Genomic DNA, 12,500 nt, shown 5'->3' on the forward strand with positions numbered 1-12,500 from the left:
TCACATTCATTCCTGAGTTCTGGAAATTCCATACATATAAATGCTTTATTTAATAATTTTTAGTAATAATACAAGTAAAATGTTAGAGTAACAAGTTGTCTTTACCAATTATATATATATATATATATATATATATATATATATATATATATATATATATATATATATATATATATATATATATATATATATGAGAACAAGTTCTGAGCTATAGATGAGGTGAATAGGGATACATCAAAGTATCATCTTCATTTATTACTTGCAACATTTCACCTTATGCAGAAGGCATCATCTGGGTAAAAAATTAAGGCATAATTGAGTATAATATATATATATATATATATATATATATATATATATATATATATATATATATATATATATATATATATATATATATATATATATATATATATATATATATATATATATATATATATATAGACACCTGCCAAAACGATAATTACTCCCAGTGAGGTCTAAAGCACTGTTCAAGGGGTGCTGTGAACTTATCATTAAACCCAGCTGTGACCTCACTGAACGTTTCCCTTTGTGTCTCACAACACAAGGGGGTAGTCACAGCCTGCCCTCTAAAGACAACTCTCTTCCTCCACACAAAACTACAAGCACCTAATAACACACACACCCTTCACTCAAAAATTTTAAAATCATGGCGACTCCTACACCAGCCTCGGAGTCCCCATCTGGGGAGGGGACCATAAATGTCCCCAGGTCGGACTGCCTTTCCGTCGACGACCCTAAGTGTCTTGACACCCCCCTCAACTTTTCTTCATTAACTTCTGCAACATTCGCGGTCTAAGATCTAATTTTCAATCTGTAGAACACCACCTCTCCTCTTCTAAACCTCATCTTCTTTTCCTCACTGAAACTCAGGTGTCTGAGGCAACTGACAGTAGCCCCTTTTCTGTTCCCTCCTACTTTCTCTATCCTCATTTTCGATCCAAAGCTGGATGCTGCGTTTATGTGCGCAATGACTTAACCTGCTCTCGTGCCCACGCTCTTGAATCTTCCGAGTTTTCCACCATCTGGCTACGACTACAGAGTCATTCTCATACTAAATTTATCTGTGCTGTATACCTCTCTCCTAACTCCTCTGATTATAAGAAATTCTTTGACTACTTAACTTCCAAAGTGGAGCACATTCTGACCCTCTTCCCTTTTGCAGAGATCTCCATTCTTGGAGACTTCAATGTTCACCACCAGCTTTGGCTTTCCTCTCCCTTCACTGACCATCCTGGTGAACTAGCCTACAACTTTGCTATCCTCCATGACCTAGAGCAATTGGTGCAACACCCTACTCGTATTCCTGACCGTCTTGGAGATACGCCCAACATTCTTGACCTTTTCCTGACCTCTAATCCTTCTGCTTATGCTGTCACCCTTTCTTCTCCGTTGGGCTCCTCCGATCACAATCTCATATCTTTATCTTGTCCTATCACTCCAATCCCTCCTCAGGATCCCCCTAAGCGAAGGTGCCTCTGGCGTTTTGCCTCTGCTAGTTGGGGGGACCTGAGGAGGAATTTTGCTGATTTTCCTTGGAATGACTACTGCTTCCGTGTCAGAGACCCGTCTTTGTGTGCTGAGCGCATAACAGAGGTGATAGTGTCTGGCATGGAGGTGTACATTCCTCACTCTTTTTCTCGTCCTAAACCTTCTAAACCTTGGTTTAACACAGCTTGTTCTCGTGCTATACATGATAGAGAGGTACTTAAGCCTTCCATCACCAGAATCTCATGCACTTTATATTTCTGCCCGGAACCATGCCAAATCTGTTCTCCAACTAGCCAAAAACTCCTTCATTAACAGAAAATGTCAAAACCTTTCAAGATCTAACCCCCCTCGTGATTTCTGGCATCTAGCCAAAAATATCTCCAATAACTTTGCTTCTTCTTCTTTCCCTCCTCTACTTTAACCAGATGGCACCACTGCTATCACATCTATTTCTAAAGCTGAACTCTTTGCTCAAACCTTTGCTAAAAACTCTACCTTGGACGATTCTGGGCTTGTTCCTCCCTCTCCTCCACCCTCTGACTACTTCATGCCACGTATTAAAATTCTTCGTAATGATGTTTTCCATGCCCTCGCTGGTCTAAACCCTCGAAAGGCTTATGGACCTGATGGAGTCCCTCCTATTGTTCTCCAAAACTGTGCCTCTGTGCTTGCTCCTTGCCTAGTCAAACTCTTTCAGCTCTGTCTGTCAACATCTACCTTTCCTTGCTGGAAGTTTGCCTACATTCAACCTGTTCCTAAAAAGGGTGACCGCTCTAATTCCTCAAACTACCGTCCTATTGCTTTAATTTCCTGCTTATCTAAAGTTTTTGAATCTATCCTCAACAGGAAGATTCTTAAACATCTATCACTTCACAACCTTCTATCTGATCGCCAGTATGGGTTCCGTCAAGGCCACTCTACTGGTGATCTTCTGGCTTTCCTTACTGAGTCTTGGTCATCCTCTTTTAGAGACTTTGGTAAAACTTTTGCTGTTGCCTTGGACATATCAAAAGCCTTTGATAGAGTCTGGCACAAAGCTTTGATTTCCAAACTACCCTCCTACGGTTTCTATCCTTCTCTCTGTAACTTCATCTCAAGTTTCCTTTCTGACCGTTCTATTGCTGCTGTGGTAGACGGTCACTGTTCTTCTCCTAAATCTATTAACAGTGGTGTTCCTCAGGGTTCTGTCCTGTCACCCACTCTCTTCTTATTATTCATTAATGATCTTCTAAACCAAACTTCTTGTCCTATCCACTCCTACGCTGATGATACCACCCTGCACTTTTCCACGTCTTTTCATAGACGTCCAACCCTTCAGGAGGTAAACATATCACGCAGGGAAGCCACAGAACGCCTGACTTCTGATCTTTCTAAAATTTCTGATTGGGGCAGAGCAAACTTGGTATTGTTCAATGCCTCAAAAACTCAATTCCTCCATCTATCAACTCGACACAATCTTCCAGACAACTATCCCCTCTTCTTCAATGACACTCAACTGTCCCCCTCTTCTACACTGAACATCCTCGGTCTGTCCTTTACTTATAATCTGAACTGGAAACTTCACATCTCATCTCTAGCTAAAACAGCTTCTATGAAGTTAGGTGTTCTGAGACGTCTCCGCCAGTTTTTCTCACCCCCCCAGCTGCTAACTCTGTACAAGGGCCTTATCCGTCCATGTATGGAGTATGCTTCACATGTCTGGGGTGGTTCCACTCATACTGCTCTTCTAGACAGGGTGGAATCAAAAGCTTTTCGTTTCATCAACTCCTCTCCTCTAACTGACTGTCTTCAGCCCCTCTCTCACCGCCGCAATGTTGCATATCTAGCTGTCTTCTACCGCTATTTTCATGCCAACTGCTCTTCTGATCTTGCTAACTGCATGCCTCCCCTCCTTCCACGGCCTCGCTGCACAAGACTTTCTTCTTTCTCTCACCCCTATTCTGTCCAGCTCTCTAACGCAAGAGTTAACCAGTATTCTCAATCATTCATCCCTTTCTCTGGTAAACTCTGGAACTCCCTGCCTTCTTCTGTATTTCCACCTTCCTATGACTTGAATTCCTTCAAGAGGGAGGTTTCAAGACACTTATCGACCAATTTTTGACCACTGCTTTGACCCTTTTATGGGACTGGCATTTCAGTGGGCATTTTTTTTTATTAGATTTTTGTTGCCCTTGGCCAGTATCCTTCCTACATAAAAAAAAAAAAAAAAAAAAAAAAAAAAAAAAAAAAAAAAAATATATAATATATATATATATATATATATATATATATATATATATATATATATATATATATATATATATATATATATATATATATATATATATATATATATATATATATATATATATATATATATAAAGTATCCCATATAGGGCACAGCAAAGTGAGACAACGAATATGGGAGGAGGTAAACATTAGAGCAATGAAAAATGAAACAATACAGGTAAATAAATAGCTAAGAAAAAAGGACACAAACAGCAGTGATATATGTTGATAAGCTATACCTATTGGAAGAGAAAAACAATAAAGATAAAAGTGTAGTATGACCAGAAACAAACCTTTTGTGTTCCTGCTAGTGATGTGGTGAGGACTGATAGAGAGTGGCAATGTGTGAGTTAGAATGATAATGGTATTGGAACCCAAAGCTCTGAACCGAGTTTATATAAGATATAACTGTGTTGATGACAATTGGTTATTTAATTCAGGTTTCAAGTGTTTAATTTAAATAGCTTCTGATATTTTAAAGTCAACACGTTTGGTATTGCCTCTTTTTTTTATTTAAAGATGGTATTTCTACTGGACTTATCTCTAACTTAAAGATAGTATTCCTACTGGACTTCTCTCTAACATCATTTATGAATTTACTTCTTCAAGTTACAAGACTCAATATATTGGAGAAACCAGCAGGAATCTAACACACAGAATCAGTGAACATAAAAGTATTTTGATATGTACACAGAAACAACTAGCTCATCCATCATTCTCAGCAATAAGAACACATTCACACACATACTTTGTGGATGCACACACAGATCTTAAAATATTAGAAGCTATTTACATTAAACACTTGAAACCTGAATTAAATAACCAATTGTCATCAACACAGCTATATCTTTTATAAACTGTTTGGAGCTTTGGGTTCAAATACCATAACCATTCTAACCCATGAACTGCCACTTTCTGTCAGTCCTCACCACACCACCAGCGGGAACACACAAGGTTCGTTTCTGGCCATACTACACTTTTATCTTTATTGTTTTTTCTCTTCCATTAGGTATAGCTTACCAACATATATCACTGCTGTCGTGTCCTGTCTCTTTTTTTTTACCTACTTACTTACCTGCATTGTTTCTTTTTTCATTTCTCTAATGTTTACCTCCTCCTATGTTCATTGTCTCATTTTGCCGTACCCTCTATGACAGTGTTATTCACTAATTTTTGCAAGAGAGCCACTTCGGTTTAACACATTGATTGAGAGAGCCGCAGCTACTGCAAGTTAGTGTAACTCAACTAAATTAAGTAGTACTGAACTGCTAGTGCAATATAGTAAATGAGAAAAATTAGACATGGTAATATTAGCCTGCATATCTTGTTATTAATGGCAAAATAAAGACCAAACTTACTTAATGCTGTGATTTTTTTTTTATTAATTAATTTATATATTTTTCAAGAGCCGTGAATTGAGTCATCGCAAGCCGCCAGCGGCTCGCGAGCCGCGCAATGAATACCACTGCTCTATGAGATACTTTTTATATTTTATATTTTGTTTTATTATATACTCAATTGTTTTAATTTTTTTAGCCTAAAGACACCTTCTGCATAAGGTGAAACACTGCAAGTAATAGGTGAAGAAGATACTTTGGTGTATCCTTGATCATCTCATATATATATATATATATATATATATATATATATATATATATATATATATATATATATATATATATATATATATATATATATATATATATATATATATACAGTGGAACAATGGTTTTCAAACTCAATTCGTTCCTGAATACTGTTCAAAATCCGAAATGTCTGAAAACTGAAACTATTTTCCCCATAGGAATATATGCAAAATTGATTAATCTATTCTCAGGAACTGGTCCACCATGTCTTAATGGGTAATGACTGATGCTCCCACTGCTAAAGATGACTGCTCCACAACATCTCCAGCTTAGAATTTTTTCTACCCAGAAAGGATGTATTGAATAAACTTAGTGACACAGAACTCATAACACTTAGGCATTTTGTTGCTGGGAAAAGCTACTGGGAAAATGCAGTTGTGCAATAGTGATGGCATTGTGGGGTCATAGAGAGAGCAACAGGAGGCTCGGGATTACTTCTGAGCACCAAACCTTGTTTGTTTACATCAAAATTCTTCAACTTCTTCAATGGGATCACATTTAACTTATTTCAAAGACTGAATTACTGTCTTACCCTCTATGTCTCTCCTCCAAATATATAAAATCAAAGGAAATATTTATAGAAACTATAAATTAATAATAAATAGCAGCTTTTGCTACATCTTGCAGTACTTGAAATCAAGTAACTTTGTTTGAAAACCAAATTATGGTATGGCAACTGAAGCAATTATGAGTTAAAATTTTTGTTTGAAAACCAAGTTGTTCAGAAAGGGAGACATTCGATAGCTGAGGTTCCCCTGTATATATATATATATATATATATATATATATATATATATATATATATATATATATATATATATATATATATATATATATATATATATATATATATATATATATATGTGTGTGTGTGTGTGTGTGTGTGTGTGTGTGTGTGTGTGTGTGTGTGTGTGTGTGTGTGTGTGTGTGTGTGTGTGTATATACATATATATATATATATATATATATATATATATATATATATATATATATATATATATATATATATATATATATATATATACATACTCACACACACACACAGTCGTACATACAGTGGAGCCTAAGTTACAGAACACTTCACTTTTCGAACAAATCAGTTTCCTAACAAAATGTTGAACTCCTTAGTGCTTCAGTTCCTGTACCATAATACAGTTCTCAAACAGAGTTACTTGATTTCAAATACTAAAAGACAAGGCAAAAGCTGCTGTTTATTACTGATTTATAGTTTCTATAAATACTTTCTTCATTTCTATGTATTTGGAGGAGACACATAGCAATTTAATCTGTGAAATAAGTTGAATGTGATCCAGTTGAAGAGCCTCAATGTAAAGCCTTGTCACTTATACCGCTCTTTTAGACAGGGAGGAATCAAGAGCTTCTCATTTCATCAACTCCTCTCCTCTAACTGACTGTCTTCAGCCTCTTTCTCATTGATGCAGTGTTGCATCTCTAGCTATCTTCTATCACTATTTTCATGCTAACTGCTCTTCTGATCTTGCTAACTACATGCCTCCCCTCCTCCCGCTTCCTCACTACACAAGACTTTCTTCTTCCTCTCACCCCTATTCTGTCCACTTCTCTAATGCAAGAGTTAACCAGTATTCTCAATCATCCATCCCTTTCTCTGGTAAACTCTGGAACTCCCAGCCTGCTTCTGTATTTCCACCTTCCTATGACTTGAATTCCTTCAAGAGGGGAGGTTTCAAACACTTATCCTTCAATTTTTACTACCACTTTGGATCCTATTCAGGGACCAGCATCTCAGTGGGCTTTTTTTTACTTTTTTTTTTTTTTGTTGCCCTTGGCTAGTGTCCTTCCTACACACGCGCACACACACACACACACACACACACACACACACACACACACACACACACAACCTGACAAAAAAAAAAAAAAAAGAAAAAAAAAAAAAATGTAAATAATGTATGGAAAAATATAAAGTGGACAGTGGCATATATAAATATAAATGGTTTAATATCAACATTGCAAGAATTGAATTATTATATTAAGATAAAGCAGCCCGACATCATGGATATTACTGAAGAGTATAACAGTGGAAGATGTTGAAATGGGAGAAGGAATGGCAGAAGTAATTAGAATTAAAACAAAAAGGAAGGGAGAAGGAAGAAGAGATTTTGCAGTGGCTTATGTATCCCCAAAGACGAATGCATGGACACAAGAGGATTGTAAATTATTGTTAAGAGATACTAGTAACTGTTTGGAGAAAATATTGGCAGAAAGTAATAATATAACACTTATGGGTAACTTTAATTGCAAGGAGGTATGCTGGAAGAGTGGACCATGGACGGAGGAGAAGAGTCACGGGGATATATGCTTCTAAATTTGATAATGGCAAATACTATGACCCAATGGATTGGAGAAGATACAAGATTTGTGGGTAATGAAAAGGCATCAAGGCTAGACTTGTTTACAAAGGAAATGGACATCACTGAAGGAATAAATTATCAGTGCCCACTAGGTAAAAGTGACCATCTATTAATTGAATTCAGTATAGGCAGTGGTCCAACAGAAAACAGGAATGAAATTAACAAGAATGGGAGATATAATTACAGGGAAGCAGATTTTATCAGGTTGAAGGAATATTTTGCAGAAGCTAAATGGAAACAACTGTTCACGGCAAGTAATACGCAGGAAAAATGGGATATATTCATGGAAATTTATAATGAGGGGATCAGTAGATATGTACTGAAGATCAAAATAAAGGAAGTGAAAAAAAAAGACTGTTTTAATACGAGATGTATAACGGCAAGAAAAGAAAAAAAGAAGCAGCATGGAATAGATGGAGAAAAAAAGGAGGAAGTGAGAAGTGGGAAGAATTCAAGAAGGCAAGAAACGAATATATTAGAATCCTGAGAGATGAAGAAAGGAATTATGAAAAAGATATAGTCAGCAAATGCAAAGATAAGCCAAAGTTATTCTTCAGATATGTGAATGGGAAGATGAAAAACGAGCAAGCAATAGATAAATTAACGAAAGATGATGTTACATATGTAGATACATGGTAACAAGCGGAATTAATGAACAAGTGCTTCCAGTCAGTATTCACCAAAGAAAGCAAATTTGAAGGAGAAAGAGCATGGCACAGAGACAATGTGATGAGAGAGATATAGGTGGCCATAAGTGAAATTAAGAAGATTATGAAAAATTTGGATGTAAGAAAGGCTCAAGGACCAGATGGGGTGTCCAACTGGATACTTAAAGAATGTTGTGAACAACTGGCAGAAAGTATACACAATACCATAATATGTTCTTTTAAGGAAGGAAAAATCCCTCTAGACTGGAAGAGAGCCAATATTATGCCCATTTTTAAAGGAGGTAATAAAGAAGATCCATTGAATTACAGACCAGCATTCCTAACAAGTGTGGTGGCAAAAATAGTGGAAAGAATAGTTAAAAACACATGGATGGAATATTTAGAAGAAACACATACATTGATTGAGAGACAGTTTGGTTTTAGAAGTGGAAGATCTTGTGTCATGAATTTAGTGAGCTTTTATAGTAGAGCAATTGATATAATTTAAGAGAGAGAGGGTTGGGCAGACTGTGTTTATTTAAATCTAAAAAGGTACCACACCTGAGACTGATATGGAAAACTCAAAATATAGGGGGTTTGCAAGGCAACACAGTGAATTGGATTACAGACTTCTTGAGGGACAGAGAAATGAGAACAGTAATAAAGGGAGAAAAATCTGAATGGTGTAGAGCTACAAGTGGAGTAACACAGGGGACAGTCTAAGCCCCCTTAATGTTTCTGGTGTATGTCAACGATATGGTGGATGAGGCTGACAGTTATATGTCTGTTTGCAGGTGATGCAAAATTATTGAAAAGAGTGGAAAACAATATGGATTGTGAAATATTACAGAAAGATCTAAATAAGATATATAAATGGAGTAAGAAATGGGAAATTAAATTCAATGCAAAGAAATGCAAGGTGTTGGAATTAGGAAAAAGCAAAAGAAGACTGACAAGTTCCTACACCATGGGAGAAGCGGAAATTAAGAAAACCAAAGAAGAAAAAGATTTGGGAATTACAATAAGTGATAATTTATCACCCGAAAAACATGTAAACAAAATAGTTGGGGAAACCTATGAGTTACTAAGAAAGATGAAAGGGGCATATGCTTACATGGATGAAGAGATGATGAAAAAGTTGATGGAATATGTGATTCGACCAAAACTGGAATATGCCACAATTGTTTGGTCACCCCATAATAAAAAGGAAATAAGGAAAATAGAAAGAATCCAAAGAGCTGCAACCAAATTGGTACCAAGTTTGAGATATTTAACCTATGAAGAAAGATTAAGGAGATAAAAGCTTCCATCATTACAAGAGAGAAGAGAAAGAGGGGACCTGATTGCTATATACAGAGCTTTAAAGAGTAAGGATCAAGTTGACAAAGAAGACTTATTTGTGTGGGACTCAAGAGATACAAGAGGACATGGAGTGAAATTGAGGAAAACAACAAGTAGAAGAGATATCAAGAAATATGGTCCAAACAGAAGCATAGAAATATGGAACAACTTAGATGAAACAGTGGTACAAGCAACAAATATTCATGAATATAAAGTTAAGCTGGATGCTTATAGATATAGAGATGGGACAACACCAGCATAGCTCTTTTCCTGTAAAACACAACTAGGTAAATACACACACACACACACACACACACACACACACACACACACACACACACACACACACACACACACACACACAGTGTCATGGCGGACAGAGAAGTAAATGCAAACAGGCACCCCTAAAAATCCAGCCATCTACGTCACTGAAAGCTGCCCTAGTGGAAATAGCGAGGAGATAGTTCACACTGGTTTTACTCGTTGCTGTCCTGTCTCCAAAAGTGTTTTATAGAAAACAATTAAATTGTTATAATGAGTGGTGAAGAGGGGGTTACTTTGGTCCCCACTATGTTGTTTACACCAACAGGGACCATCCTGAAGGCAAGACAGAGAGACTTCTCTGGATTTGGGGAAGAGGACTGAAGGGTCAGGGAAGTAATGATGAGAAGGAGAATTATCACACTGGAAACCGAAATAAAGGAAATGAATGATAGATTTGACAAGATGGAGAAGATGGTTGAAACTTTGACCACCAGGAAGGGGGTGTGGAAAGGTGCATATGACGATCTACATAAAAAACTAAAGTTATATGAAAAGAAATCAATGGAATATGAAGGCAAAGTGGAAGAGTTAAATGTAAAACAGGAAAACTGAAGAAAGAACAAGAGTAAGAAAAGATCGATTTCAGGAAAATTGTGGAGGAACAAACCAAAGCAAATGACACAAAGCTAACAGAAAAAGTTGTTCAAGTTATAAAACAGAAAGAAAACTTGGTGAGAGACACTGTGGATAAGAAAAAAAAAAAAAACTGTTGTAGTACTTGGCCTGAAGGAAGAGTGTACACCTCAGTGGACTGAAAGAGAAAAGGAGGAAAAGAGATGTGTGGAAAAATTAATGGAGATATTACAAGAAGAAAAAAAGGCTGACTGGAGAGATTGAAGAAATTAAGGGATTGGGTAGATATGTTGAGGGTTAACAGTGTCCTATGAAAATAAAGTTTAGGTCACAAGTGGCAGCTGAAGAAACACTGAGTAAATCCTGGAAACTGGCCAAGGTGGAAGAATACAAACAAGTGTAGATGAAAAAAAAGATAGAACCAGAGAAGAGATACTATAAATGAACTAAGAAAAGAAGTAAATGAAAAAAAAAAAACAGAAAACTATCAGAAGTGGAGAAAAAACAGGTCTTTTGGAGGGTCACGGATATGAGACTGAGAAAGTGGTACAGGAGGGAAGTAAATGTAGAAGGGGCAGATTAAAAGTAGCATACACGAACAAAAATGGACTAATGTCAGCAGTGTTGGAAATAGAAGACTTTTCAAAAGAGGGAAAAACCGGACATCATGGGAATTGTTGAAACTCAATTGGCAAGTGAAGGGGATATATTAAATATTGGTGAAGGAAAATACAACCTCTGGAAGAAAAATAGAAAGAATAAACAGGGAGGAGGTGTGATGCTTCTAGTTAGGAAGGATTTATTAGTGGAATCTGTCACATATGGGGTGGAGGAGGCAGAAGTATTGAAAATAAGCTTAAGACAGAATATGGGAAGATACTGTTACGTTGTGGTGACTTAAGTTCCCCCCTATTCCAACTCTTGGAGAGAGGATGAATATAAGAAAATGCTTGAGGACACAAAGGCATGTTTGGCAGAGCTGCTTGAGGAAAATGATGATATACTCATGATGGGGGGACTTTAACTGTAAAGAGATATCTTGGGAGAATTGAACCACAGAAGGCAGTGAGTCATCATGGGTAAACAAGCTACTAGACCTGGCTATTGAAAATTTCCTGACACAATGGGTTACAGATGACACAAGATTTAGGGGAAATGAAGCACCTTCAAGGCTCAATCTAATTTTCACCAAGGAACAAGAACTAGTATAAGACCTTAAATACATAAACCCAAAAGGAAAAATTGATCATGTGCTGATTCAGTTCACAGTTATGGAAAAAGAGTATATGAAAAGAGGACCACAGAAGAGAAAGACTAAACTACAGCAAGACTAACTTTGGACAACTTAGGAAGTATTTCAACAAAGTGAATTGGAACACAGTTATTCAAAAGGAGGACATAGAGGAAAAGTGGACAGCTTTCCTGGACATTTATAATAAGGGAGTAAAGAAATGGGTACCCAAAAGATCAACAGAGATTGGAGAGAAAAAACATGGAACAAGTGGAAGAAAAACAAGAGACTGGACATGTGGAACAATTATATAAGGAAGAGGAATGAATATGTCAAAATTCACAGAGATGAGCAGAAAAGATTTGAATAGAATGTTGTGGAGAAATGTAAAAACCAAAATAATTTTATAAATTCATCAATGTAAAATTAAAGAGTAAAGATGAAATAAGCACAGTAAAAGCTAGAGAAGAGACAGTGGAAGACCTAAAAGAGGTGGCTGAAGTGTTTAACAGATACTTCCACTCTGAGTTCACTAAGGAAAATTATTTCAGAGGTGAGAAGACAG

The 12,500-nt window shown here is 36.6% G+C and overlaps 1 protein-coding gene across 2 annotated transcripts in view; it reads right to left on the minus strand.

Moving 5' to 3' along the window:
- Positions 1-12,500, minus strand: part of LOC135109065 (RING finger and CHY zinc finger domain-containing protein 1-like) — a 103,180-nt gene that overhangs the window by 2,211 nt on the left and 88,469 nt on the right. The gene's annotated exons all lie outside the window — the stretch shown is intronic.

Source organism: Scylla paramamosain, chromosome 18 (genome assembly GCF_035594125.1).
Source record: "Scylla paramamosain isolate STU-SP2022 chromosome 18, ASM3559412v1, whole genome shotgun sequence".
Taxonomy (NCBI): Eukaryota; Metazoa; Arthropoda; class Malacostraca; order Decapoda; family Portunidae; genus Scylla; species Scylla paramamosain.